At 32.4% G+C, this 11,381-nt stretch overlaps 1 pseudogene; it reads right to left on the bottom strand.

The window, feature by feature from the left end:
- Positions 1–692: 692 nt before the first annotated feature.
- On the bottom strand, positions 693–5,214 carry LOC126704725 (uncharacterized; annotated as a pseudogene).
- Positions 5,215–11,381: the final 6,167 nt, after the last annotated feature.

Here is an 11,381-nt window from a genome sequence, read left to right as displayed (position 1 = left end):
ATGACCAAAGAGCCAAGCAAGCTTCTTGTGAGCTAATATGAAGTATTTTAAAATTTATATCAAATTTACATGATTTATAGTTTCTAAACTTCGATATCACCTCTCTCTCAATATATTAAATATTAATAAACTTGTTTTCATTACTGAATTAACTTGTGATTTAAGAATAATATCTTTGCTTAGGAATTTACTATTTATGAGTTTTTTTTTAAAGTGATTTTTATTTAATCAAAATGATTTTTACTTGAATGATTATTATACTTTTTTTTTTTTCATGCTTATTTATGCTATACTATTTTCTATGGCTGTTGATTATGTATTTTGTCTAGCCCAGATTAATGTGTGAAAATAATGATAAAAATCCAAAAAAAAAAAAATCATGATTTTTAAAGCCAAAAAGGGGCAAAAAATAATTGCAACATGGTTGGATGGTGAATTAAAAAATTGCAACAATAAAATCCCTTCTAATAAGAATTAAGACCAATTAACTTCCACTATATTAAATTTCATAATTTCAAAATTTTACTACTCCACATAATAAATTTTTATTTTCATTTATTGAATCAAAGAGTTTCATATTACATATGACTTGTTGGTAAATTTGGTGTGACATGAAGAGAATAAGAAAAATAAGTATCCTCTTCTTATTTTTTCATTTTTTCTCCTTAAATTTGAAGCAATAATCTAAATGATCATGGACAATTAGGGTTTCTACCAGGACAACCATAATAAAAGTTGTTTATAAAATTTGTGACATTATAGCAATTTGGTTTCTCAGCAACAATGTAACCTTTTTTGGGAAACCTGAGAGTGTTTGAACCATCAATAATTTGTAGATTTTTGAAGTAACTAGCCCTGCTGAACCCTTCTTCAGGGAAATGACCGCTGCCCATTTGTGTGGAGGTGTGCTGCCCATTTTTTTGTTGGTTTAGTACCAATCCTCCCCAATGGATCTGTGAAGCGCTTTCAGATAGGGATACAAATAGGGAGGCAGGCCAATATCCCATTAGATACTTATTCCCAATTTGCAACCACCAGTCTCCCCCTCCTTTGATGTCCTACCCCATTGTAAGGCAACGCAAATCAGTTTGCAATATTTTGAATGATAAATGAAGGTATGAAGGTTAAATATTCTTTCACTTATTTATGTGCATACAAATGCCTGTAATTGATGCGACAATATACATATTTAAAAAAGAAAAAAAAAGATATCTATATTTAAAACATAAAAATAAATGTGAAAAAAATGAATGAAAAAAGTATAAGTGAGAGAATAAAAACCAAGTATTTGCGAGACAATAAAAACCTATCGGTAAAGCATTATATTTTTGGTGTGATATATATTTCTATTGAAATTTAAAAAAAAAAAAAAAAAAAAAAAAAAAAAGAATCTTTTTTTTGTGCAGAACAACTAGACTTAAATTTGCGGTCTTAAAAAATAAGTCAGGTTAAAATTAATTGAGTATAGAAAAACTTGAAACTTTAAATTTAAAAAAGTTGTATGTAATACTAAATAAACCGAGAAATAAGAATTTCAAACATAAACTGTTACAAATAAAACCAGAAGAATATAATAGGGCTTGGGCCACGAGCCATATCTGTAACATTTGTTACTATGAATTTTTTTTTTATATATAGAAAAACTACATATGATATGATCATATATATATATATATATGTATCCAAAAATTAGAAGTATTTGATATAGTAATTAAATTGAAATTTTTTACTACCTTCCAGACAAGGAAGTGGAGTTCATATTGGGAACCAGCATAGACGGAAATAGGGTTGAGGGTTCCACCAGCGCAATTTCCTTGTTGATTTGAACAAAGCCAGGTGAGCACAATAGATTGTAGCAGCCCCTAGTTTGATTTGTATGTTTCTGCAGGAATGAATAAAAGACTATTTTTTGAAAACCAGTAAAAAGAAACAATAATGGTGGGGAAGTAAAAAATTAAAACACGTACATTAGTATTGAAAAGAGCGAAGAGTCTAGAGTTGTAATCTCCATATAAATTATAGTTGACCTGTTATTACACACAAGTAATTTTTGTAAAAATGAAAATTATTAGTAATTCAATGTTTTGCAAGGGCCTAAAAGAAAAAAAGTGATGATGAATTTAAATAATAAATATACCATCCAGCCAGCAACAATGTTATTCATCTCTGTAGTTGCATTACCACCTAGGATCCAGAGTTGAGACGAGCTGAACTCATCTTGTTCCTGGATTTGGGGTTTCCAAGCGTTTATGGTTGCCTTAGTTCCATAATAGTTATCTCCTGTCACAAAAACTATTGCATTCTAGAAACTCAACCAAAAAAACATGAAGGATGTGAGTGTCGACTTCTTGAGTGTCCTTACTTAGTAGTAGTAGTAGTATTAGATATCATTGAGTTCAAACCTATTAAGTTGTACCTCATGGAAAGCAGTTTTATTGGTGTCCGTGGTATCAAACTGAGGGTATTTGTTCCTTCCATAATTTGCTACAGAGCTTGCCCTTAATAAATCTTCTTCTTTAGTTCTTCTGATGGGAATAGTTTCTTCAGGACACCTTCCATTCAAGTGCCATAGCTGAGTAATTTGGGACTTGGACTTTGAAGGGACATTATCAAATGAAAGCCCTTCTGGGTGAAAACTTGGTCTCATCTAAGGCATATATGGGCAAACCCAACCCATACATACATAAAATAGGGATCAAATTATTAGCGGTTCCAAATGATCAATTGGTTAATTAAACTAGTCACCTGAATTGTATGATTCTTGAAGAAAGGATGATCAAAAGCTGGTTGGTTTTTGATATGTACGCAATCGATTATATCTCCATCTGGGCTCTGTATCAGATACATTTTCTCATCACGCACAAATAGATTTCAGTTTAAGATCATAAAAACGTAGTAAATGTGGGAGTCATGGAGACACCACAACACACAAAAGAGAATAATTATTTTAGGACTAAAGCTGAAAATACTATATAGAACACAAACTTTACTTACCCCAAAGAGAAGGGGAAAAAAAAAAAAAAAAAAGGAGAGAGAGAGAGAGAGCTCAAAAGAAGAGAAAAAGAAGGTGGAAATATATAAAAGGACATAGTTTGGCTACAAAATTGGTTGTAGCTTAAGCAACAACTTCCTTTAAAAAAATTAATATTGCTACATATTTTAAAAATCTAATTGTTAGATGCATGTTTTTTTTTTAACTCTTAACACATATGTCAAATTCAAAAATTCTCAACAAACAAACTCAAATTCTCAAATTTCAATCAAAAATCAACCCTGAATCAAACTAGAAATTCTTATACCCAAACTCAAAATTCTCAACAACTCAAACTCAATTCTCAAATTTTAATCAAAACCCAACATGAATCAAACCATAAATTCTCATACCCTAGCTCAAACTTCTCAACAAGTTAAACACAATTCTCAAATTCAATAATATACAAATCAAATTTATCAACCATAAATCACACACAACAAATTACCAGCAATTTAAAAAAAATTAAAAAAAAAAGAAAAGAAAAAAAAGAGGAAGAGCAATTAAGATCTAAGAGAACTCATGGTGCAAAACCATGCAGAACCCACCCCAAATCTCAACCACCCATTGCAACCATAAAACCTAGCTACCTGCCACCCACCATAACCGACAAACCAGCCAAAAACCCAAATCGATAAACCCACATAGTGGTAGAAAAATACCGATTTGAGAATCAATGGGTGAGTCGAGGACGGTGGAGGTGGAGGTGGTGATTGAGGATGTTAGGTTCTAAAGTTTAGGATTTTATGTATTTATAACTCTAATGTGTATTGTTGGCAAACCATGATCAAAACAATGTGTTTAGAAGTGTTTTAAGCTAGCTCAAAGTTGTGTGTCAATATAAAGCTGGAATCGAGTTAAAGCAGGAAGCATTGTGCCTTTCGGCCTGGCTCGATCGATCGAAGCTCGAGCAGAATGCTTTTCTGCAGATTCGTCCAACTCAGCCCTATTTGTTTTAAAACGTTTTTAGGGTTTCTTACTTGTCCTAAGTATAAAAGGCAAACCCTAGCCACGTTTTAGTGTTGCTCATATTTGTGGTTTGTGTAAATCTCTTGTGAGATCTAGAGGAGCTTTCCTTTACACAAACTTAGGGTTTTCAAGGAGGAGATATTTTCTACACCTTGATGATCAATTCAGTTGCTGCCATTAAAGCTTAAAGAATACACAAGCGGGTGTGCTTGTAGCTGGTGGGAATCCAAGAAAGAAGGAGTCCGTGGATTTGGAGCTTGCACATGGTCGTGTCAGTAAGTTCTACTAGTTGGTAGCAATAAGAAGTCGAGCGTGGGGGCTTGTAAGTCTTATTGTATGAACTTCGATTCTTTCAAGATAGTGGATTCAAGTTTACCTTGAGGATAGCTAGGTCAAATCCTCCCCAGGTTTTTACCGGTTTGGTTTCCTGGGTGATCATATCTTGTGTTATTTATTTTCCGCTGCTTTGCATGATTTGATCTTTGATATTGTGATAACCTAGACCTGTTTCATTAGACTAAGTAACAACTTGGTTAATTACCTAGGTTAAATCAATTGTTTAAGGGGTCTAAAAACTATCAGAGGATAGTGAATTGAATGATTGGATTGGGAAAAAAAAATAGAAGAAGGTTGAACTGATAATCGGAGGTTGGAGCTGATGATGGTTGAGGTTGAGTCAACAATGAGTGGTGTTGGAGATAAGTGGTGCCGATGAACCTGAGAGTGATGAGTGGATTTGTGGCTTTGGTTTGTGGGAAGAGAGAACTTGAGAGTGAGAGGGAAAATGGGTTGTTTTACTCATGAGAGAGAGATAGAGAGTAGAGAGAGAGGGGGGGGGGGGGGGAGAGTTGTGTGAAAGAGAAGCGTAAAATGTTTTATACTTCATTTAGGAGTAAAACATTGTATGCTTGGGAGGGGTTTCATTTTACAGTTTGACTATAAAATATTTTACAGCTGACCGAATTTTACACCCAAAAAAAACATAGTAAAATGTGTAAAATAATTTCCAAAAAATATTTTACTTCGAAACAAATGGAGCATAAAAAAGAATGTTATATGAAGTAATTAATAACCTTGATGGATTTAAGAGCAGGCTTGTTAAGGCGCTTCAACTGCCGTTGAATATCTAATTTTTGTTTTTGACCAAAGATGGTGTTAGTGTTTCCAATTCCAATTGCTACCAGTGGTATGAGAAAGCACAAGCACAAGGTCATCTTTACTGCCCTTGACCACCTCCTCCCCCTGACACAAGGCGACGCCATAACTAACTAATACTTGAAGCAGGTTACTGGTTTACGGTGTGCAATGATATTGCTAGCTTTGGTCGTCCCCTTTGCAATACTTAAAAATGTTCAATTGTTTGTCTTTGAACTGTTGCACATTCTCTCCATCTATCTATCAATCTATCTATCTATTTATAATCATCTATTTACTATTTATAGTCTATCTATTTATAATCTATCTATCTATTTACAAAGAGAATTGAAATATTCTCAAGTGCCACATTGGAGATAAGAACAAATTAAATATTGACTTTTTGTTTTATTTGATTCAATGTTTTGAGTCTTTTCCTCTCTCACACATACAAATCTAGGTTAGATATAAAAGGTATTTGACAAATCTAAAATAAAATAAATATTTATTTGTTATATAAGTTAATCGGATTGTATTAAATGGGATCTCACAAGGATCCCACATGGATTTCACTTTAGTAGAGATCCTTGTGAGATCCAAGACGTTTTAGGTATGTGGGATCTTAAGATCCAAATCTAGATATTGATTACCATGCATATGACCCATAAATGTCAAATATGTCCCTTGGCTACCCAATAATTAAAGGAAAAATAAAAAACATTCAAAAGGAGAGAATGGTTACTAAACCACTAATTAAACAAAAAAACTTATAAAAATATATAGTATCTTTATAATATACGGCCATGTGTCTTCTATATTAAATATTTTGTTGTTAAAAAAAAAATATATTTTTACTTTCTCCAAAAAAAAAAAAATTTAAGTTAATGGCTTTTAAGTGACTTTAATTCATGATTACGTCAAATTTTCTCTAAATATTTATCTTTTTATTATTTTTTTAATTATATTTTTTTAAGTAATGGTCATTACATCAATCACGTTTTTTTTTTTTTTTTTTTTTTTTGAGAGAGAGAATTACATCAATCATGTTAAATTATCATTTTTTAGAAGAAAAAAGAACCAGATTATCAATTGAGCCTCTTTACAACTTTCAATCTTTCCATTTTCTTGAATTAATTTTTGGGAAATACTACATCCACATTATTTTCACAATATTTTCACAACAAATCTTAAATGATAGATTGTTAAGGGCTGTTACTAATGGGTAAGAAAGTAATTTTAGTGATGGATTCAAATTAAAAACCTGTTACAACCTAAAAGCCATGTTTTGCATTTTGTGAAAATCTATAACAATGAGTGTGTGAAAACATCTAACAATTATAAGACTTAATAAATAAATAAATAATTGAAATGTCCAAGGTGAAGGAACTGGGGGAAAAAAATGCCATAATTAAACCACTATTTTTGGTTAGAGACCTTAATTATAATATTATTAACATATTTTAAATTAGGACAATTAAATATGATGCTTAAATGATTCTCTAAATATATATACACACACTCGAGACCAAGGTTATCAAGATCGAGATCTTACATAAATTGATAAGAGGGTTTGAGGATCGAATTGTAGGATCAGCACGAGAATTGTAAGATCCTACTTTTCAATTAAAAAAATATACAAAAAATATCCATAATGTAATTCAAAAAAAAAAAATATATATATATATATATAATTGAAAAAAGTCATTTTTGACACAAATTACTTAATTAGTGAAACTACTAATAAAAGGCAAAGTATTAAATTACAAATACATAAGCAAAGTTCAAAGTTCAAAAGTTACAACTCACAAATACCAAGTTCTAAGTTAAACAACTCAAAGTATACATAATGTTTCACATAAACAACTTAAAGCAAATAACAATCTCAATGCCTAATATATCACATAAACAACACAAACCAAATAACAATGTTTCAAATAACACACAAACACACTCATTCTTTAAGACCAAAGTTTTGGTTATCTTGGATGAATTTCTCAAAGTACGGTTGATCATTATAAATAACATTTTTGTCATTGTTAGCGGAATTTAAAAATATAAAGAAATTCTTTCGTTGTCAATGTTCTCTCTTATAGTGGCGTCACCGTCGGATTTTTAGCTTCTCACCCTCACCTTCTACTCTCTAGTAGGCCACTCTCTTCTCTTCTCTTCTCTTTTGTCTTCTGTGATTTTATTTATTAGGTTAAAGTGATGATTGACGTTAGCCTTAGGGTTTTATTATTATTATTATTTTTAATCAATTTGGGCTAAAGCCACTAGGCTGATTCATTTATTGCATTTTTTTTTTATATCAGTTTAGGGTCTTTGAGCCCCATTTAGAGGCCCAAAATAAGAAAAATATTTTTTGAATTTTCCTTTATAACATCAGATCTTTAGTATCATTATGGGATTTGGGATCCTATAAGATCCTAAGATCTGGATAAGGATTCCACACGGATTTCACTTTAATAGAGATCTTAGTGAGATCCATAATGTTTTAGGTATGTAAGATGTTAGGATCTAGATTGAGATACTAATAACCATAACTATGAACCATAAAATGAGAGAATGGTTATTAAACCACTAATTACACACAAAAAAAATAATATATATATATATATATATATATATATATAGTGTCATAATGGCCGTCATGTGTCTTCTATACTAAAATTTTGTAGTTAAAAAAAAAAAAAAAATTGTTAATGGCTTCAAGTCACTTTAATTCACATTTGTTGTCATCATTATGTCAAATTTTATCTAACTATATATCTTTCTATTTTTTTTTTGTATTATATTTTATAGGTAATAGTCTTTACATCAATTATGTTCTTTCTTTAAAAACAAATATCAATAATGTTAAATTATCATTTTTTTTTAATAATAAAAAGAACCATAATATTAGAGATTAATTGAGCCTCTTTACAACTTCTAATATTTCCATTTCTTGAATTAAGTTTTTGGATCCTCAAACTGGAAGATGCACACAATAGTAACTCGTGTCCTTATAACAATAAATAAAACAATGTCATATATAATATTTTATAACTTCCTTCATTTATTTGGTATAATATGGAAAGATAAGTGAGTTCCAATTAGCTCAACTGGTAAAATCTCTAATGGTTGTATAAGATATTTGAGGTTCAATCCCCGCCTACACCAAAAACAAATTAGTGTCTTGGTCTGATGATAAAGAGCTATTATCAGGAGCAGACGCTATAGGCTGAAACTCTCTCAAAAAAAAAAAAATGTAAAGATAATGTTATGAGGTAGACAATTATTTGTACATGTCCATTTCTTTGCCATGTGTCAACAATAAATTCCATCATTATAATAAATATTCACTATAAGTTCCTTTAAACACTCCGTCAATTTTTTCCTTGGTTTTTTTTTTTTTTTTTTTTTTTTTTTTTTTTTTTTAATGTTTTGGCCAAAATATATGCACTTTTTGTCCTTACATTTTGGGTGAATTTCTAGTTTGGTCCCCACTTTTTAGGCTGTGTTTGTTTCAGCTGAAAATGGATTTGGGAAAATATTTTACACCCTCCTATGTGTTTGGTTGCACATGGAAAATTTGGTCAAACGGAAAACATTTGCGTTGACAGTAAAATAAAACCCTCAGGCTCGTAAAACAATTGTAGGAGTTGTTTTACCTTCAAAGCATTTCCGAAATTCTTCACTCCACACAGTCCAACTCGCCAAGCTATTCAACTCCACCCCACGCACCAACGAAAGGGAGACAAGGCTCCACCCCACACGTCAACGCTGGTTCGAGGTCCACCCACACTCCGACGAGCAGTGCCACCATTTTCCCCTCCGCGCCGGTGGGTTTTCTCCATTTTCTTCTCTTCTCTCACTCAACCTCACCTCCGCCCATTTCGAGCTTTGCATGTACCTGATCCACCAAGGCAAAACTCTCCCTTACGCGGGTGAAACCCATCTCACCTCCAACATCTCCGATCCGCCGCTCCCACTTCATTGGCGAAACACTTCTCTTAAACCCACCCTCTACAATACCCGATCCACCCAAGACCGATCTCATTGCCACCACTAAAGATCATCGCCGCCGTTGAAGACCAATCTTGTTGACCTAATCTCCAATTCTTTCCTGATCTATCTCTCTTTCCCTCAATCTCTCACTCTTTCTTCCTCCCTCTCTCTCAGTTTGACAAAGTTCAGCTTGTGAATGAATGGAGCTAATGGATTTTTGTTTTGTTAACTGTATATACTGAAATTTTCTATTATAAAATTTGTTTGGAAGCTGAGAAAATGTGAAAAGCTAGTAGAAAATAGCATTTTTAGAATGCAACCAAACACTTGAAAACATTTTCTAAAACAATTTTCATAAAGCAGCCAAAAGCTTGAAAATATTTTCTTTTCCCAAAAATGTTTTCACCTGAAAATATTTTACACTTGGAAAATATTTTACATATTACCAAACGCAGCCTTAGACACACCTAACTTAGTCCATGAAAATCGAAAATCGTTACCATTTTAGTCCTTACAATAATCTCAATAACAAAAATTGTCTACGTGGCAGACGGAGTACATTATTTGCACAGTAAATGCTAATGTGATTATTAAAATAATATTTTTAAAAATTATTTGGAATTTAAAAATTACCACATCAGCAAATAAATTAATAAAAAAATCTCAATTTTAATTTAAATTGGAAAAAACAAAAAACAAAAAACAAAAAACAAAAAACTTTTTCCATTTTAAAGATTTAGAAAAAAAAAACTTATAAAAATTTTCTCAAATTTTATTAAACTTTCTTAGTCACCAAGAGTAGACACTCCATTTCGTTCCAACATATATCCAAGCCCCCTAGTCCAAATGATGAGAAATCAAATTGCTACCAAATTGATCAGCTCTGTGTGTGGAATCCAATGAGGATGATAGGCCTAAACATGGCCCAATATAGTCCAAGTTCAAGACCAATTACAAAAATATGCAGGAAGCCCAAAGCCCAAGAGGCAATTTTGACCTAATTTGGCCCACGCTTACAAAGAGTGCGTATCTTGGGTATTTAATGCGTATGCACCCAATCTATGACATATGCACTCTTTGGATAGAAAGCCTAAAATCACTTCATTTCCATTTTAATGAGATTCTAGGGTAACCTGCCTGATCAATTGGCTACCTAAACTTGTCATCAAACCCTAATTACTCATTTCCCCTATAAATACCACCATTTCCAACATCCAAGGGGTCAAAAAATTAAGACCTACCAAAACTTTGCCAAAATTCCCAAATAATACCTAAACCTAGAGTTTTAAGGCAAGAAGGGCAAAGGGGCTGAGCAATGAGCATTAGATTGATCTTTAGATTCTTGTTGATTTGAAGGTAATCTCTTTCTCACCCAAATTCGAATTCTAGTTTGGTTCAAGCTTGCAATCATACGACTTATGGCCTCTTAGCAAACCCTAATCAAGTTACTCAACTCATCCTCCCACACACATAATTGTGTTAGTCGATTTTGTTAGGACATATGTGATTCAATGATAGGAACATATGTCAACATTTTTTGTAATTGGCTAATCCTTTGACAAAACGCACTTTACTTGTAATTGGGTAGATCTAGGATGTGCTTAATGCTTCAAAAAACAAGGTTTCAAGTTCAAGTGTTAAAGTCATGCAAGTCTATCCAAGAATCAAGTGAGAAAGTACAGGGTTTTAAAGCTCAACAGTTGGCATCTATCGAGGTTTAAAAAGCCGTGAAGCCTAAAGCTTGACAACTAGCTCGATAGATACCTTATCTTTCGAGGTTTATGAAACTCAGTTTTTCAAAACTGTTTTTCATCCAATCCGTGAGTATGTGTTTAGGCTTTTTTTTTTTCTCACAACCCTAAACATATATAAGGATTGTTTTAAGGGCTTTCATTGCTGATGCAACTCAATGAAAAAGTTTTTCATAAGCATATTGTAAACCAAAGACATATGTCCTAGTTCATCTTTCTCTTGAAGGAATTGCTGTGTTTGTACACCGTAGGGTTTTATGACCAAGGAGTTTCTTCATCTTCATCGTGTGATGAACTAAAGAACTTTGCAGCCAACATTCTTCTCAAGTTGGTGATTAAGTTGCGTACTGGGATCCGCGCAATTGGTTAGTCACGTACTGGAAGCCGTGCATTGAAAGGAGAGATTGTCACTATAGAATAAGTCCAATTAGGTATTTGGGTAAGGGTTCAGCTGTAAGTTGGTATAAGTATTGGGATTCCTTTACTTGTAACCGCTTGTTTTGATAATA

This window comes from Quercus robur, chromosome 11 (assembly GCF_932294415.1).
Source record: "Quercus robur chromosome 11, dhQueRobu3.1, whole genome shotgun sequence".
Classification (NCBI taxonomy): domain Eukaryota; kingdom Viridiplantae; phylum Streptophyta; class Magnoliopsida; order Fagales; family Fagaceae; genus Quercus; species Quercus robur.
Note: the sequence above shows the minus strand (reverse complement) of the source record. Positions and strands in the feature narration are given on the sequence as shown.